General features: G+C 43.2%; 2 pseudogenes; one reads left to right on the top strand and one right to left on the bottom strand.

Annotated features, from left to right (window-relative positions):
- The first annotated feature begins 1,461 nt into the window (after window positions 1-1,461).
- Window positions 1,462-8,152, top strand: LOC123455960 (annotated as a pseudogene).
- A 7,836-nt stretch (window positions 8,153-15,988) lies between these two features.
- On the bottom strand, window positions 15,989-16,897 carry LOC101595951 (annotated as a pseudogene).
- Window positions 16,898-17,185: the final 288 nt, after the last annotated feature.

Raw genomic sequence — 17,185 nt, 5'->3', positions numbered from 1 at the left:
CCCAATGTGGGGCTCCAAGAACCTGGCAGACTAGTGCCCTGTGAGAGGCATTTGTTGAGAAGGTCAATCAATGTGCGCTGACCCTCATGAGTTATGAGGCAGTTTTCATAGTTAATGCACTAAACTTTGTTTCTATAACCTGTACTTGTTTGTCAATATCTCTTTGGTCTCTTTCTCTTTCCTTTCACTTTCAGTTCACAGGCAAGCTGCATCTGCCACTTTTGTACATGTTTACCTGTCTTTTGGATCCTTGTGGTTGTGTTGTACTTGTGTGACTGTGGGTTGCTATCACCCTAATTTTATGGACATTTCTCTCTCAACTTTATAATATGGGACAGTCTACCTCTAAATCCAACCCTGCCCTAGAATCTCTCAGGGCACTCCTAAAGAGTAGAGGGCTTGACAGACCTGGGATTGCCTTCTCAAGCTAGCGCAATGGCTGCCAGAAGGAAATCTCTTTGATTGGGGCATGTGGGATAGGGTAGAGACTCTTGTTTGTTGGGCACATGTGGGGAAGGGTCAAATACCCCCCTCAGGGGTCCTCACTATGATCTCAGTCCTCAAGGACTGCTTCCCTCCAAGGCCAACCAAACATAAACAAAAGATAGAAGAAAAAGAGAGTATACAGTCTGATCTGGCTACTCCTCCTGGAGATACAGCTTTAAAAACCCCAACAAAGGATATATCTTTATACTCTTTACTTGATCCCTTTGAGAGTGCTCCCTGGCCTTCTGAGGGACCTCAGCCATCAACTAACCGTTTCTGGAACCCCTCGGCCCCTCCTTCATATTCGGCCACCAAGCCGCCAGAAAATAAAGCTACTATTTATTTCCTGACAATCTAAATCCTGGGGGCAATGGCCCTGCTGCCTGGTATCCATGGGAAGCTCAGGACCTTAAGGAGCTTAGAAAGGCAGTCTCAGAGGATGGACCCAACTCTCCTTGCTCTGAGACCCTATCACAGGGACTTGCCCATCAACCTTGTACAACCAAAGTTTGGAAAAATCTAGTCAGGGCTGCCTTGTCAGGTCCCCTATACATTAAGTGGTGTGCCCTTTTAGAGATGAGTGCCATACACAGGCAGAATGAAATCAAAGCCAACAGCCCCCTGTGCTGATAACTTTTGGGATGCTCTCTGGTATCTCTGATCAATATGCTACAGGCACTCAACAGGCTGCTATACCTGACCTGTATAGGGACCAGGTTAGGGCACTGGGCTTGGCGGCATGGAAAAAGCCTGATGAGGGACCTTCTGAAACCCCCCTTATGAGTATTACTCAAAAACTATCTGAGGACATGGCTACATTTATAGATATGGTGGAAAAAAAGTCTCCAAAGAAAATTCCCCCCAGGGGCATTATGGGATCAGTTTACTAAAATGGTGGTCTGGGAAGGGATGACCACCAATCACCACCTCACCTGCATGGGTCTCAGGGACAACTCCATGAGTAGATGGATTGTAGCCACCAAGGACGTTGGCACTATCTCCCATCAGGCTAGAGCCATGGCTGCCACCCTTCAGGAAAATAAACAGAGAGATTTGGCCACTACAATCTGCATATTACAGTTAAATCCTAAAAACTCAACATGTTTCATGTGCGGAGATGAGGGCCACTTTAAAAAGGAGTGCCCCAACAAGACAAAGCCTCCCCCGCCCACTGGGGGAATGATGAACCCCCCTTGCACCTGATGCCCTAAATGTAATAAGGGGTTTCATTGGGCTATGGAGTGTCAGTCAACGTTTGACATACAGGGAAAGCATTTAAACTCCTCACAGGGCTCCTCACAGCCCCGCTAAATAAGGGGAAAGAGACAATCAAAGCTCATTGGACTGTCCCCTGATCCCCGGCCTTAGACCCAAAATTATTTTAAATATTGGCAATAAAAAATTCAAACTTCTCATCAACACTGGAGCGAACCAAACAGTCCTGAGAAAGGAAGAAGTGCCCCCCTCCTGGCAGCTTGTGCCCTGCCATCCCCTACTGGGAGTTGGCAGGCAGTCCACCTCCTGGGAGACTACCACGTGGCTTCCTTAAACTGACCCAGGTGGGGACAGGGTAAAAGTCCGCCCTCTGGTGGTGACTGGGCTCACTGTTAACTTACTGTGGCAAGACATCCTTGGATATGCCAAGGCTTTCATCACTACTGACCATAAGGCCTTTTATAATGATTTGTTAGATTAAAAAAATATATATCAACAACAGTTTGAGGAAGGGATGGAATTCCATCTCAATTATTCCAATGAACACCCCCAATTCTAAGGGCCACAGCCCAGTACACCCCCCCATTTAAAATCCAGTGGAGACTGGGGGATCCTATATGGGTTGAACAGTGGCCTCTCCCTTCTTCTAAGTTACACCAACTCCACATACTCATTGATCAACAGTTGGAGGCCGGACATATCTGTCCCTCCAATAGTCCCTAGAACTCTCCTGTCTTTGTCATCAAAAAGCCTAATGGGTTCTTAAGATTTTTTACATGGTTTAAGGAAGATCAATGAATGCATGATCCCCTTAAGAATCCCCCACAGGGGACTCCCATGGATCCCAGCTAATCCCAATATATACCTCATTGCTATCATTAACATTAAAGATTGCTTCTTCTCTATCCCTCTCCACTCAGGAGACATGGAAAAATTTGCTTTCTCTGTACCTGCTGTTAATTTTTGGCCCAGATAGGAGATTTGGATGGACTGTCTTACCTCAGGGCATGGCTAAAAGCCCACCCATTTGTCAATATTACCTGTCATCCATTATCTCTTCTCTTATCAATCTCCCCAATACCCTGTTTTTTATTTACATGGATGATATTATTCTTGGGTGCCTAGATTCCTCCACACTCCAGGACCTTACCCACCAATGTCTAAGTATCTTTCATACTCACAGCTTTAAAGTAGCTCCTGAGAAAGTTTAAACTGTGCCTCCCTTTAAGATCTTGGGCTTGATCCTTACCCTAGATACAGTTTCACCTGTTAAACCACAATTTCATATTCAGGATTCTTACACCTTGCCTCAACTCCAGAAGCTCTTGAGAGAAATTAATTGGATGAAGCCTTGGATACCCATAACTACTGAAGAGCTGTCCTCTTTGTTTGACCTCCTAAAGGATCTTAATTTCTTGCTCAGGTAAATTTGTCCCCTTGTCATCAACAAATCTTTCATAAAGGACAACAGGCTAAAAATACTGTGACCCAAAAGAGGTTCAATCCTGATTTGCCCAGCTCCATCTACATTTTCTCTGGGGAATCATTATGCACCCAACTGTTGGCCCAGGAAGGTGAGTCCATCCAATGGGTCCACCTCTTAATTAGTGGGGTCCCCAGAGTTTATTCTATAACAAACCAGGTTGCTGATTGCATTATCAAGGGCAGAGGCACCTCTGTCTTGTTGTTTGGCACAGAACCTCACATTATTGTCACTCCCTTTAAGATAACAGATTTCATCTGGCTTCAGAGAAATAATAACAGAGTTGCTATGGCTCTTGAGGGGTTTCTAGGTAAAATTGATTGCCATTATGTCCCCCACAAATGGATGAGTTCTTTCTCCAGGTTAGAATGGAAGCCCCCCAGGTTTTTTCTGTCTCAACCTAACCCTGACTTTCTTGCTGTGTTTACCGGTGGAGGGTGCCTGTGGCTTCCCTAGTCATTTACCCTCCCTTAAAACAGGAAAAAGATCCTATGCCCATAAAGTCAGTCTCCCATGAGGTTGAGAGGTCAGCACAATTCAAAGAACTATTTGCTGTCATTCTAGCTTTGGACACTATTCAAGAGTTGTTTAACTTATTTTCTGACAGCCTTTATGTTGATTTATTACCCAACCTGGTTGAGGCCCATATTAAACTGGACTCCAACGCTATATCTCCTGTGATGATTCAAGCTCATTCCCTATTCAAACAAAGAATTAACCCCATTTTTTTCAACATCTCAGAGGTCATCAAAACTTACCAGGATTTCTCTCTTGAGGAAACAATTTGGCTGATAAAATGGCTTCTATGCCTCAGTGTAATACTATTACAGAAGCTACATGCTTCCACTTATTGATCCATGTCCACTGGAGAGATGTCAAGCACAGGTTTCCACAGGTACCAGTCAAGGAGGTAGTCCTACAAAATAGGAGAGGACTAGACCTACTAATGGCCAAAAAGGGAGGCATATGTTTGTTTTTACAGGAAAAATGCCACTTTTGTGCCAATAAACTGGGAATTATCCAGGACAAGATTAAGAGGCTCCAGGAAGAATTGGAGAGGAGGAAGTGGGACCTCCCAGACAACCTGCTGTGGATGGGCTTACATGACTTCTCACCCTACCTTCTCCTTTTACTTGGGCCCCTCCCTCTCCCCTCTCTCTCCTTCTACTTCTCCTTATCCTCACTGTCAGGCCTTGTGTAATTAACAAAATTACACAATTCATTCACCAGTGGCTAGAGGCAATAAAACTCCATCAGGTTGAGATACATTACCACAGGCTGGCAACTCAGGAATTAAGTTCCTCAGATGACCCACTGCCACCTCCTCTGCCCTCCATGTGACCAATGATGGGTAAGATTTCAGACTGCCTGAGCAAACCTAAGACAGGCCATGGAGTGGGTTCTCAGTGAGCTAAACAAATGGTACACAGTGATGGGTAAGATCCCCAGAGGGGATAACCTAAGACAGGGGCCATGGTGACTAATGCTCTTACAAAAACTAAAGGGGGGGATGTTGGGCCTTGAGAGGCCCAGGTGTGAAGCCTAGTGGAACTTCCTGAGCCTAGCTAGTTTGGCAACCTGTCTCTGGCCAGCTAGGACTCAGAAAGATGCCTAATGGATTCTTGTTATCATTTCAATAGTCACAGTTTACTATTGGCCCTTACTTCTTCCCCCATCCTAAAATCCCCACCTTCATCCCCAACATGATATAGGCAACTATTTGTAACAATAAAGCGAGATCCTGTGAGTCCCTGCTTCGACAAGACTCCTGACACAGTGTGGTTTTTCTCTGGGGACTAGAAGAGATTCTGGTTTGTATGATGTCCATCCCCTTTCTCAACCCCTTGGGAGGAACCAGCAGGCTGGTCCTTCCTCAGCACTACCTGCCCGCTGGCAGAGCCTGGCATACCTCAATAAACAGGAAAAAAAAATTATCCCACTTTCCTCTTTGAAACTCCATTCTCCATCATATCACCCCCCATCTCAATCAGTCCCTCTTTTATTTTGATGTCCTGATATTTTCCTCCTATTATAATGGTCTTGTGTAGGTAGTGTCAGGCGCTGTGAGGTCATGGATATCCAGGCCATTTTATGTTTGGGGGGACCACATTGTAAAGAGTCCTACACTTCCTTTGGCTCTTACATTCTTTCCAGCACCTCTTTTGCAATAGACCCTGAATCTTGGAAGGTGTGATAGAGATGTTGCAGTGCTGAGCACTCCTGCCACTTCCTTCGCTTTGCAGGCAAATGCCTTAACCACTAAGCCAGCCATCCGGTCACTTTTTTCCAGCACCATGATGCCTTCTGAGTCATCCCAAGGTCACTGCCATCTGAAAAGAGAAAATTCTCTACCAAAAGTGAGAGTAGCATTAATATAAGGGTATGAACATTAAGGAAAATGCTTATTGGACAGTTTGATAAACACAGTATATACATTCAGCAAAACAGCAGCAGACATTACACCCCTAGGGCTCATAACTACCCCTCTTTTAAGTTTTCAGTATCAGGGATGTGTTCCCTCCCATGGAGTGTGCCTCTAGTCCAATTCGAGTGGAAATGGTTTCCATAATGAAAAACATGCCACTATTGTACTCATTGGCTCATTTGGCCTGGCTGGCCAAGTATAAGGCTTGCAGTGTCCACTGTTGAGTATCTTCACTGGTGTTTTCTCTTTCTCCCATTGAACTGCATGCAGAATGGCTTCTTCCAGCACTGGTCTACATGGAGGAGGTTTTCACCTCAGTTCCAGCAGGATTTCTCAGTGACCTTGCAGCCCAAGTATGTGGAGTCTTCAGCAATAGGGTCTTACCATCTATTGCTGGTAGGAAACCAACGGCCTTGGCAATGGCCTATAATGTTTTGGGAGCATCAGGGACTACCGCTGCCAACAACTCACTGGAAGGTGTCCCATCCCTGGCCCTAACATTTTTCTAGCAACAATATATGGCTCCTGAGTGTTCCTTTGATCAAAAAATGAGGATTCCATATGATTTATTTATATCCTCTTAGATTTTGATTAGCCCTCCCTCCACCTTTCCTTTAATCAATATCTTCCCCTGACTTCACTTGGGCCTTTTCACCCCCATTAATCTATTCTTCTACTTACATATATAAATACTATGATATTAATTACCCCTCTCCCTTCCTTTCACTTTCCTTTATATGTCTTTTCTATCTTACTGGCCTCTGCTACTGAGTTTTCTTCCTACTCACACAGAAGTCCAATCATCTATAGTTAGGATCCACATATGAGAGAGAACATGAGACATTTGGCTGTCTGGGCCTGGGTTACCTCACTTAGTATAATCCTTTCCAGATCCATCCATTTTCCTTCAAATTTTATAACTTCATTTTTCTTTACCACTGAGTAGAACATCATTGTATAAATTTGCCATATCGTTGTTATCCACTCATCAGTTGAGGGACATCTAGGCTGGTTCCATTTTCCAGCTATTGTGAATTGAATGGCAATAAACATGGTTGAGCAAGTATCTCTAATGTAATGAGATGAGTCTGTAGGATATATGCCTAGGAGTGCTATAGCTAGGCCATATGGTAGAGCTATTTTTTAGCTGTCTTAGGAACCTCCACACTGATTTCCCCAATGGCTGGGCCAGATTGCATTCCCACCAACAGTGTAGTAGGTTTCCTCTTTTTCCACATTCTTGCCAGCTTTAATGGCCATTTATATTCATGATAAAGCCAACCTGACAAGAGTAAGATGACATCTGAATGTAGTTTTTATCTGCATTTCCCTGGTGACTATGGATGTAGAACATTTTTTCAGATGCTTATATGCTGTCCATATTTCTTCTTTTGAGAACTCTCTATTTACTTCCATAGGCCATTTTTAATTGGCTTGTTTGATTTCTTATTGTTTAACTTTTTGAGTTCTTTGTATATCCTAGATGTTAATCCTCTATCAGATGTATAGCTGGCAAAGATTTTTTCCTATTCTGTAGGTTGCCTGTTTGCTTCATTCACAGTGTCCTTTGCCATACAAAATATTTGTAATTTTGTGAGGACCCAGAGATTAATCTGTGGCTTTATTGCCTGAGTAATTGGGGCTATATTCAGAAAGCCTTTGCCAAGACCAATATATTGAAGAGTTTCCCCTACTTTTTCCTCTAGCAGTTTCACAGTTTCAGGTCTGATGTTACGGTCTTTAATCTATTTGGACTTAATTCTTGTGCACGGCGAGAGAGAAGATTTTACTTTCATTCTTCTACAAATACATATCTAGTTTTCCCAGTACCATTTGATGAAGAGGCTGTCTTTTCTCCAATGAGTATTTTTGGCATTTTTGGTATAATGTAAGGAATGGAAATGGTTTCATCCACAGGAATGACACCAAGGAAGATGTATTTGTGCACCTGACTGCCATAAAGAGGAGTAACCCCGGGAGGCATCTGCACAGTGTGGGAGACAGGGAGACTGTGGAGTCTGAGGTGGAAGGACAAAAGGGTGCGGAGGCAGCAATGCTGCAGGCCCGGTGGAGAATAGTGAGAGTGGGAAAGTAGGAAGGATGGGAGAGCTCTCCTGAAGGCTAGGCCCAGCGTTGCCGGCCCTACCGCAGGGCAGGCTCCCACCTGACCACATGAGGAGGGCCTAGGTCGTGGGCCGCGCTATTCCAACCTCCTGTACAGGGAGAAGTGATGGAGGGTGCTGATCACCAGGGTGCAGCAAGGTGGACCCGTGAGACAGAATACGGGGTTATAGACCATGACTACGCAGGGGTCCTCTTCGCCAAAGACAGCACAGAGAGGATGCAATGAGGAGGACAAGGAAAATCAAGGAGATGACACCCAAGGTCAGCAGCCACCTCAATGTCGGTACCCTCCCAACTTCAATTACCGAGGCAGACACCTAGAGAGCCCTAAACCACAACATGGCAAAGAGACAAAAGCAGCTGATCCACCAGCTGAAACTTTGTCCACTCCTGAGGCTGAGCAGGGCAGGGCTGATTAAAAGCTGGCTTACCATCTTTACCATCATCCCATTTAGTCATCTAACAAGAAGAAATGAATATGAAATTCCAGCAATAAGAAGTGAACAAAAGATTGGAGCTGAAGACCTTAAATGCTTGCTTTTTGCCCATTGACCAGATAAACTAGAACTAACTGCATTGACTATGCAGCATGGGGTTTTTATTATTTTTACCCAATGATGTCTCTTTTTGGTAACGACAAACGTGTTTTTTTTTTAAAGCCCGGTTTTTCTCAATATACCTTTAAATGTTTTTAAATTGCTTCATATCTGGTCAAGCTGAGATTAAGAACTTCATTTTTAACTAGTAATAAAAAGCTTACAACTTGATTTTTTCAAAAAAAGAAAAAAGTCCACAAACTGCAAGCACCTGTTAGTAAAGGTCTTAAATAATGTAAGAGAGAGGGAGAAAAAGAAGTCTCAAATTAACAAAATTAGAAATGAAAATGGGGAGGTATTTCCAAAACCTCTACTTTACAAAATTGGATAACCTAGAGGAAATGGACCAATTCTAGACGCATACCTCCTACCAAAATTAAGTTCAGAGCAGGTAAATCTCCTTTACAAACCTATTACATCCATCAAGATTGGAAATGCAGTCAAAAACCTCCCCCAAAAGGAAAATAAGTCTAGGACTTGATGGATTCTTAGCAGAATTCTATCAAACCATCAAATAACTGAAACCACTTTGTCTCAAGATATTTCACATAATCAGAGCATAGGGAATGCTCCCCAATTCCTTCTATGAAGCTAGCATCACCCTAATGCCAAAACCAGTGATACAACAAGAAACAAAAACTTCAGACCTTTATCCCTGATGAACTAGGATGAAAAATCCTGAACAAATCCTTGCAAAATGAATTCAAGAACACATCAAGAGTATTATCTACCTTGATCAAGCAGCCTTCATCCCAGGAACACAGAGATGGTTCAGCATTTGGAAATTGATTAAGTTAATAAGCCACATAAATAAACTTAAACATAAGAACCACATGATCATTTCAACAGATACAGAGAAGGTCTTCTACAAAACACAACATCATTTCATGATCAAAACACTAGAGAAGATAGGCATGAAGGATTTATATCTCAGCATAATGAAGGCTATATACAAAGCACATAAACCCCTAATCAGAATTAATGGGAAGAGACTCAAGGAGATCCCATTTAAGATCAGGAATAAGGCAGGTATGGCCACTCTCACCACTATTTTTCAACATAGTACTAGAAGTTTTATCCCAAACAATAAGGCAGGAGAAAGATATAAATAGAATGTAAATTGTAAAGGAAAAGGCCCAATTATTTGCAGATGACATGATCCTAAACATAATTAACCCAAAACTTTTAGAGATGATAAATTCCTTTAGCAAAGTGGCAGGATTCAAACTCAACACATAAAAAAATTTGTAGCCTTCTTATAGGAAAAATATAAATATACATAGAAAGAATTCAGCAAGGCTGTCCCATTTTCAACACACACACACACACACACACACACATACACACACACACATACACACAAACACACATACACACACAAATTAATACCTTGGAATCATACAAACCAAAGATGTTAAAGACCTATATACTGAAAAGATAAAAACACACAAGATAGAAATTGAGGAGGATATGATAAGATGGAAACCTTCTATGTTCCTGGATAGATAGAATTAATATTGTGAAGATTGAAATCCTGCCAAAAGAAATATACAGATTCAATATAATAACAACAAAAATCCCAGCATCATTCTTTACAAAGAAAACGTAACCTCAAAAATTTTATGGAACTGGGTACAGTTGTGCACACCTTTAATCCCAGCACTAAGGAGGCAAAGAAGGATTGCCATGAGTGCAAGGCCACCCTGAGAATACACAGTACATTCCAAGTCAGCCTGAGCTTGAGTGAGACCCTTCCTGAAAACAGAAAAAAATTATACAGGTTGGTAGGAGTCTTGGACATTCAAAAATATCCTCAGCCAAAAAAAAAAAAAAAAAAAAAATCACCTCAGGAGTTATCACCATACCAAATCCTAAACCTGTACTACAAAACCAGCAAGGTACTGGCACAAAAATAGACATAAGATCAATGGAATAGAATTGAAGACCCAGCCCTTAGTTTAAGCAACTACAGCTAATTGATCTTTGACAAAGGAGCCAAAAAAGTACTTGAGAAAAGACATCATCTTCAATAAATGGTGCCAGTCAAACTGGATAATTACATGTAGAAAAATGAATCTAGACCCACTCCTCTTACCATGCAAAAAAATTCAGCTCCAAATGGATTAAAGATCTCAACATGAGACCTGAAACTCTTAGTCACCTGGAAGAAAAAACAGGGGGACCTCTCCACAATAAAGAAGTGGGGAAAGACTTCCTGAACAACACCTCAATAGCTCAGGAAATTAAACAATCATTCAACCAGTAGGATTTTATGAAGCTAGAAAGCTTTTTTACAGGCAAACATATCATATACAGAACCAACACACCATCCAGAAAATGGGAGAAAATCTTCACGAGCTAGCTATACCACTGACAGAGGCCTAATATCTATAAATTACAAAGAACTAAGACAAAACAAACAAACACACAAACAAACAAAACAAAATGGGCAATTTAAAAAAATCAAACAATCTTCTCAAAAAATGGGGTAGATAACATAATAGGGAATTCCCAATGGAAGAAATACCAATGGATAATACCTAAGAATATGTTCAACATGCTTAACCATCAGGGAAATGCAAATTGAAACAACTATGAGATTTTAACTTACCCCAGTGAGGATGGCAATCATTAAAAATCAAGTGACAATAAATGTTAGTAAGGCTCTGTGGAAAGATGGACCCTCATTCACTATTTGTGGGAATGCAAACCTGTACAACCACTATGGAAATCAATAAGAAGACTCCTGGAAAAGATGAAAATAGAGCTACCAACTAAGCCAGGTTTTCCTCTATTGGGCATCTATCCTAAAAGCCCCACTCTTCACTGCATAGATATTTGCTCAACCATGTTTATAACTGCTCAATTCACAATAGACAAGAACTGGAGTCAATCCAGATGTCCCTCTTTTGATAATTGGATAATGAGACATGGTACATACACAGAATGGAATTCTCTTAAGCAGTAAGGCCAAATAGAACAATGAAATTTGTAGGAAAATTGATGGACTTGGAACAGATCATACTCACACAAGCACAGAAAGACAATGACACATGTCCTCCCTCATCTGTGGTTCCTAACCTGGAAAAGCTTGAGTTTCAGGGATACCTGACAGGCAACTCAAGGGATAGAAAATATGGATTGAAGTGATTTCAGAAAGAAGAATGGGAGGGTGAGGTGAGATGCACACAAAATTAAATCCAAAATTAAATGCTACCATAGAAACTTTTTTTTTCAATAACAGACTGATAGATACAACCCTCAACAGGCAAATTGAAGCATTTTCTGGTAAGAGGAGCCCTGGAGAGTGTGGAATAAGCCTAACTGTAAAATATTCAGCACTGGGTTGTACCTCCCAGTACCAGAAAGAGGTTACAACCCATATTGAGCTGTTGATCAGAGAGACAAGACAGGCTTCTGTCAAAGAACTCGAATACCCACCCAAAGTAACAAGTAAGACCCTATTTCTAAAGACACCACATGCTGCCAACACAGAACATTGAGAGATCAAGATGGATACTGGAAGGAACCCACTCCCTAGATGGTTAGCCCATATAGTACTGGAAACTGCTGCATGAGCTGCAGAAGGAAAATGGCCAACAACCTTGTTTGTGAACTGAAGACACTGCTATACTAAAGCAACTAGCCTGAGAAGATGGACATGCCTGTGCAATAGTGACATCTAACCTAGGTAAGTAACCAATGGCTTTCTTATTGGCTTAGAAATCTGCTTAATGGAAAGGAACCTTTCGCCAGAACTGGAAACCAAGTCAGAATCCTTTGGAGACCAAGATCATGGACTCCATCGAGAAGCTCCCACTAGTCTTCGGCCAAAAGAGAAGCTACACCCACCAAAATTTCTCCTAATTAACCATGCTTAACCTATGCTAATCTCATTCTTCATTGGAGAATGTGTCTCTTTTTCAGAAGGCAATGGAGCCATGGAGACAAACCACCCCTTTGCTCATCAGCCAAGGCCCAGGTGACACCACAAAGGAAATGGAGAGATGAGCATGAGTGCTGCTTCTGTGCTGAGATGACAACCAGCAGCAGGTCAGGGACAGACGCTGAGGAGACACAAAATGCACCAAAGCGTAAATGCAGAGGCTACTGAGAACCCAACACTAAAGCAGACTTAAAAAGCATCCACCATGGCTCAGGGAATTTTGCAGAAGTGGGGCAAAAAGATTGTAAGAGCCACAAAGTGGCAAGGAATGTCTAGAGGCATTGCCCCCTGCCTTAACAATGACTGCTGCTCACATCTCATAACCCACAGCCCCATGGGTAATACCAGCAGCCCCACTGAGTGGGGACCTCAGTATAATGGGGGCAGGGAGGAGGGAAATAATGGTACCAACACATGATATATCCAAAGTTTCTACTTAATAAAAAAAGCACACATTAAAAAATAATTACAAGTTTGTTAGACAAGTCAGAAATACCAAGTAGGGACTTGTGTTTGTAACTACACACATACACACATTGGGATCATACAAACTGAGGTAGAGGGCATATACCTTGACCATAGGCACTTAGATTAGGCAATCTAGATAAGGTTACTTCCAGCAGGAGGCAATGGATACAAGTACCATAATATATCCAGGGATAATGTAAATAAAGAATGATGTAACAGAAAGAGCACAGGTGTTACTGTCAGAATAACCCAAATAAAAAATCATAGAGTTCCTATAATTATAAGTTTAGGGAAATGCCTTATCAATTCTCTTATGTTGTTTTACTTTTGGCCTATCTAGAGATGACAGGATTTCTTATATACTTAAAAGTAGTTTGGCATCCTGAAATTTCATTCATTCATAATTTTTATGTTTCACTTATATTTTCTTTTGAACTTTTGATTTTTGCTACTAAATATTTAAAATAATTTTGATTCTTAATTTATTTTTCAGTTCTGAAGTCTTGATTTCTCATTTTGTATTTTTATTTTCCCTAAAGTTCCATCTATGCTTTACTGCCTGCCTTTTCCACCAAGGACATAACGGGTTTGTATTTTAATTATTTTAAAGTTTTGTTTATTAAATTAACCTCTTGGAAATCCTGGTTCTGCTTCGATGATTATTATTATTATTATTATTATTATTATTATTATTATTATTTTTCGAGGTAGGGTTTCACTCTAGTCTAGGCTGACCTGGAATTCACTCTGTATTCTCAGGGTGGCCTTGAACTCATGGTGATCCTCCTACTTCTGCCTTCTGAGTGCTGGGATTAAAGGTGTGCACCACTCATGGTTAATGCATGTGTATGTGGTTATGTGGCACTCCATGCACTTACCTGTGATTGTCTGAGGAATAAGCCATGTATACCCCTCTGTGGCAGTTTGAATATATGTTCCCTCATAGACACAGATGTTTTACTCAAGTTTGTAACTTGGATTTCCAGCCACTTGACTGGAAGAGGTGTCACTGTGGATGGCTGCAGGGGTCCAGTCCTAAGGTGTCACTGGGGGCAGATCTAAATTCTAAAAAAATAAAAGCTTTGCGCAGTAGTAGGAGTTATGCCTGGGTCCCTGCTGCTTGCTTTCCATTTTGGGCTTACTGGTGGCGCTGTCTCCCTGCTTAGATTTATGAATGGGAGCCAGCTCCTTCTGCCATTTATTGAGCTTCCTGGGATCTGTAAGATGAAGCAAACCATTCTTCCTATAAATTGTGTCTGGTTTGCATATTCATCCCAGCAACATGGAACTGGAACTGACTACAACACCCCCCAGCACTCACCTGCTTGGTTTTATTCCTTGTGATGAAGTCTCTTTTCCTTATTACAGAGCCCCATCAATAAACCCCAGTGAGTCTCTGGTCTACTTTTGAGTGTGTGTGTGTGTGTGTGTGTGTTTTATTGACAACTCCTATATGTACAGACAACAAACCATGGTATTTCCCTCCCCTCCTCCACTTTCCCCTTCATAACTCTGCTCTCTGTCATATCCCCACCTCTCTCCATTAGCCTGTCTTTTAATTTGATGTCATTATCTTTTTCTTCTATTATGAGGGTCTTGTGTGAGTATAGCTGGGCACTGTGAGGTCTTGTATATTGAGGCCAAATTCTGTCAGGACAGTTGTATGTAAGGAGTGGTACCCTTCCTTTGGTTCTTACATTCTTTCCACCACCTCTTCAGCAATGGACCCTGAGCCTTGGAGGGTGTGAGATGTTTCAGTGCTGGACACTCCTCCATCCCTTCTGCTCAGCACTATGTTGCCTTTTGGGTCACCCCAGTGGTCATCGCCATCTGAAAAGAGAAGCTTCTTCAACCAGAAGTGAGAGTAGCCTTAATATATGAGTATGAACATTAAGTGTAGTGCTTTCAGGGAAATTTGGTGAAAGTAATATATGCATTTACTCAGACAAGGGCAGGCTTTATACCCCTAAGGTTCATGAACTCCCCCACCATAGGCTTTTAATTAGGTTTTCAGTACCAGGCATGTATTCCCTCCCACAGAGCATGCCTTCAGTCCAATTAAAGGGCAGTTGGTTTCTCCCAGAGCAGATATGCCACTATTGCACTCATTCAGTCATTTGGCCTGTCTGGCCAAACTTGAGGTTTCCAGTGTCCACTGTTTTCACCTCTCATGACTTTTGTCTCCCGTAAGACTGCATACAGTGCAGATTTTTCCAACTTTCAGTTGGCTGGGGTACAAGGGAGAAGGTTTTCTGCTCAACACCAGTTTTATTTCTCAATGAGTTTGATGCTCAGGCATGTGAAGTCTTTAGAAATAGGGTCTTACCATCTCTTTCTTATGGGAAACCAAGGGCCTTGGCAATAGCCTATAATGTTTTAGAGGCAACAGGGACCTCCCTAGCCAACAACTCACTGGAAGGTATCCCATCCCTGGCACTGAAAATTTTCTAGTAACAATTTATGGCTTCTGGATGTGCCATTATTTAAGAAAGTAGGTTTTCATATGTCTTGTTCAGAATACCTTGAATTTTGATTGACCCTCCCCTACACCTTTCTTTTATATAATCTCTTCCCCTGACATTGCTTAGGCCTTTCCCCTCCCTGTAATCTGTTCTTCTACTTACATACATACAATACCATCCCCTTAAGACCTTCCCTCTCCTCCCTCCCTTATAGCCTTTTCATAGCTTATGGGCCTCTGCTACAGACTAGACACTGACCTAACTTCTGTGTATTCATACAGCACACAGGTGACAGATTCCACATGTCCCAGGTTCCACTATTACACATGCAAGGGGAAGATGAGAGACAACATATTCTGAGGAGTCACATGATTTTCCAATCACCAAGGAATTGCTCTAGTGTCAAAAAAGTAGTGTTGAAGAAAACGAAGCCAGAACCCAGTGTCAGTTTTCCAGCATAGGCCAAGACATGATGGCACAATATTTACAGAGCAGGAGAGGGATGCTCTCAGATGAGCAGCGGGATGAAGAGTGTGGCTGGAGGGAGAGGGATCCAACCCTGGGCCTCCCAAGCCTTTCCCTGGCCTTGCACAATGTAGTCTCCGCACACCTAGAAAGGGATGGGGGTCCACCCCACTCTTCCCCCCACTTTTCCCAGGGTAACAAGTGACCATCCCTAGGGCCCAACCGCCCCCACCAGCCCCACACCAGGACAGAAACATGGTGAATATGGACAGAAGGCTTTTAGGCATCTGAGATGATGGGTCCTCAACTGGGCCCGGGATGAGACCCTGTGTTTGGTCAGGTGACAGGTTACTCCAGGGCAAAGCACAACCCTGATGACATGGCGGAAAAGCAAGCTGAGCGGCAGAAGAGCTGGCCCTGCACACTCAGGTACTTCCAGCAGTGAGTCCAGGACTGAACACTGGGGAGTAGCGGAGGAGCCCTGCTTGCAGCCCACAGTTGCTCACAGCCGTGAGCTCTCCAACAAGCAGGAAGGGGTAGGTCAGCATGCTCACCGCAATCCCTATCACAAACTTGGTGTAGCTCCCACGGCCCGAGCTTGGCTGAACTGGGAACCTGGATTCTGGTCATTCCCCATCGCCCCTGGGTGTCACTCATGCTGTCATCCACTAGGCTGGCATTGATGAAGTGGGCCTGCAGGTTACAGCCCCGCAAGAAAACCACATTTCCCAGGAGGTGAGGGATTCAGCAGACGAAGGACCCCAGCAGCCCCTCCTCCTTGAAGATCTTTCCAGTGGAGTTCAGCACACTGCTGTTCTTGGCCTCCCGTCGTACAAACTGGACCACACAGCGCATTGAGATGACACGTAAGGGTGGGCTAGCATGCGGGACACACTGCATCATCATCTCGTAGGATGTCTCCTTCACAACTTCCTTCAGAAATGTTTTCATGTCATCTTGTTAGAAACCTGCTCGATCTCATCTGGAGGGAAGCCTTCTTCAAGCTGCCCCGTGTCACAGTGGACAGGGCGTTGGGCATCTGGCTGGGACTCAGGCCCCCGAACAGCCCCATCTTCCTATCCACCTGCACAATGTACTAGGCAGTTAGAGGACCTTCCTCACCAGTACAATGGTCCCAAGGGTGGGCAGCATCGGCTCATGACCCACCTGGATCAGCACTTTCACACAGAGCAGCGGGTGGCTGAGCGCCATCACCCCGGTGCCCAGCACCAGGAAGAGCGCCTCAGTGGTCGGGGTGTTGTCCCTGGAACCCAGGCCCCCTGGGCCTCCGCCGGGCCACTGCACAGTGCACACAATGCAGGGGATGAGGGTCGCCATGAGCTCTGGCTCCCGCCATCCCCGCATCACCACTTCCTCCTACTTTATTTATTTATTTTGAGGCAACTGTGAATGGGAGAGATTCCCTGATTTCATTCTCCACATGTTTGTATATAGGAGAGCTACTGATTTCTGTGTATTTACTGTTGCTAAAAGCGTTTATCAACTCTTAACAGT

Source organism: Jaculus jaculus, chromosome 19, assembly GCF_020740685.1.
Source record: "Jaculus jaculus isolate mJacJac1 chromosome 19, mJacJac1.mat.Y.cur, whole genome shotgun sequence".
NCBI classification, from domain to species: domain Eukaryota; kingdom Metazoa; phylum Chordata; class Mammalia; order Rodentia; family Dipodidae; genus Jaculus; species Jaculus jaculus.
This window is presented reverse-complemented; position numbering and strand designations above follow the sequence as displayed.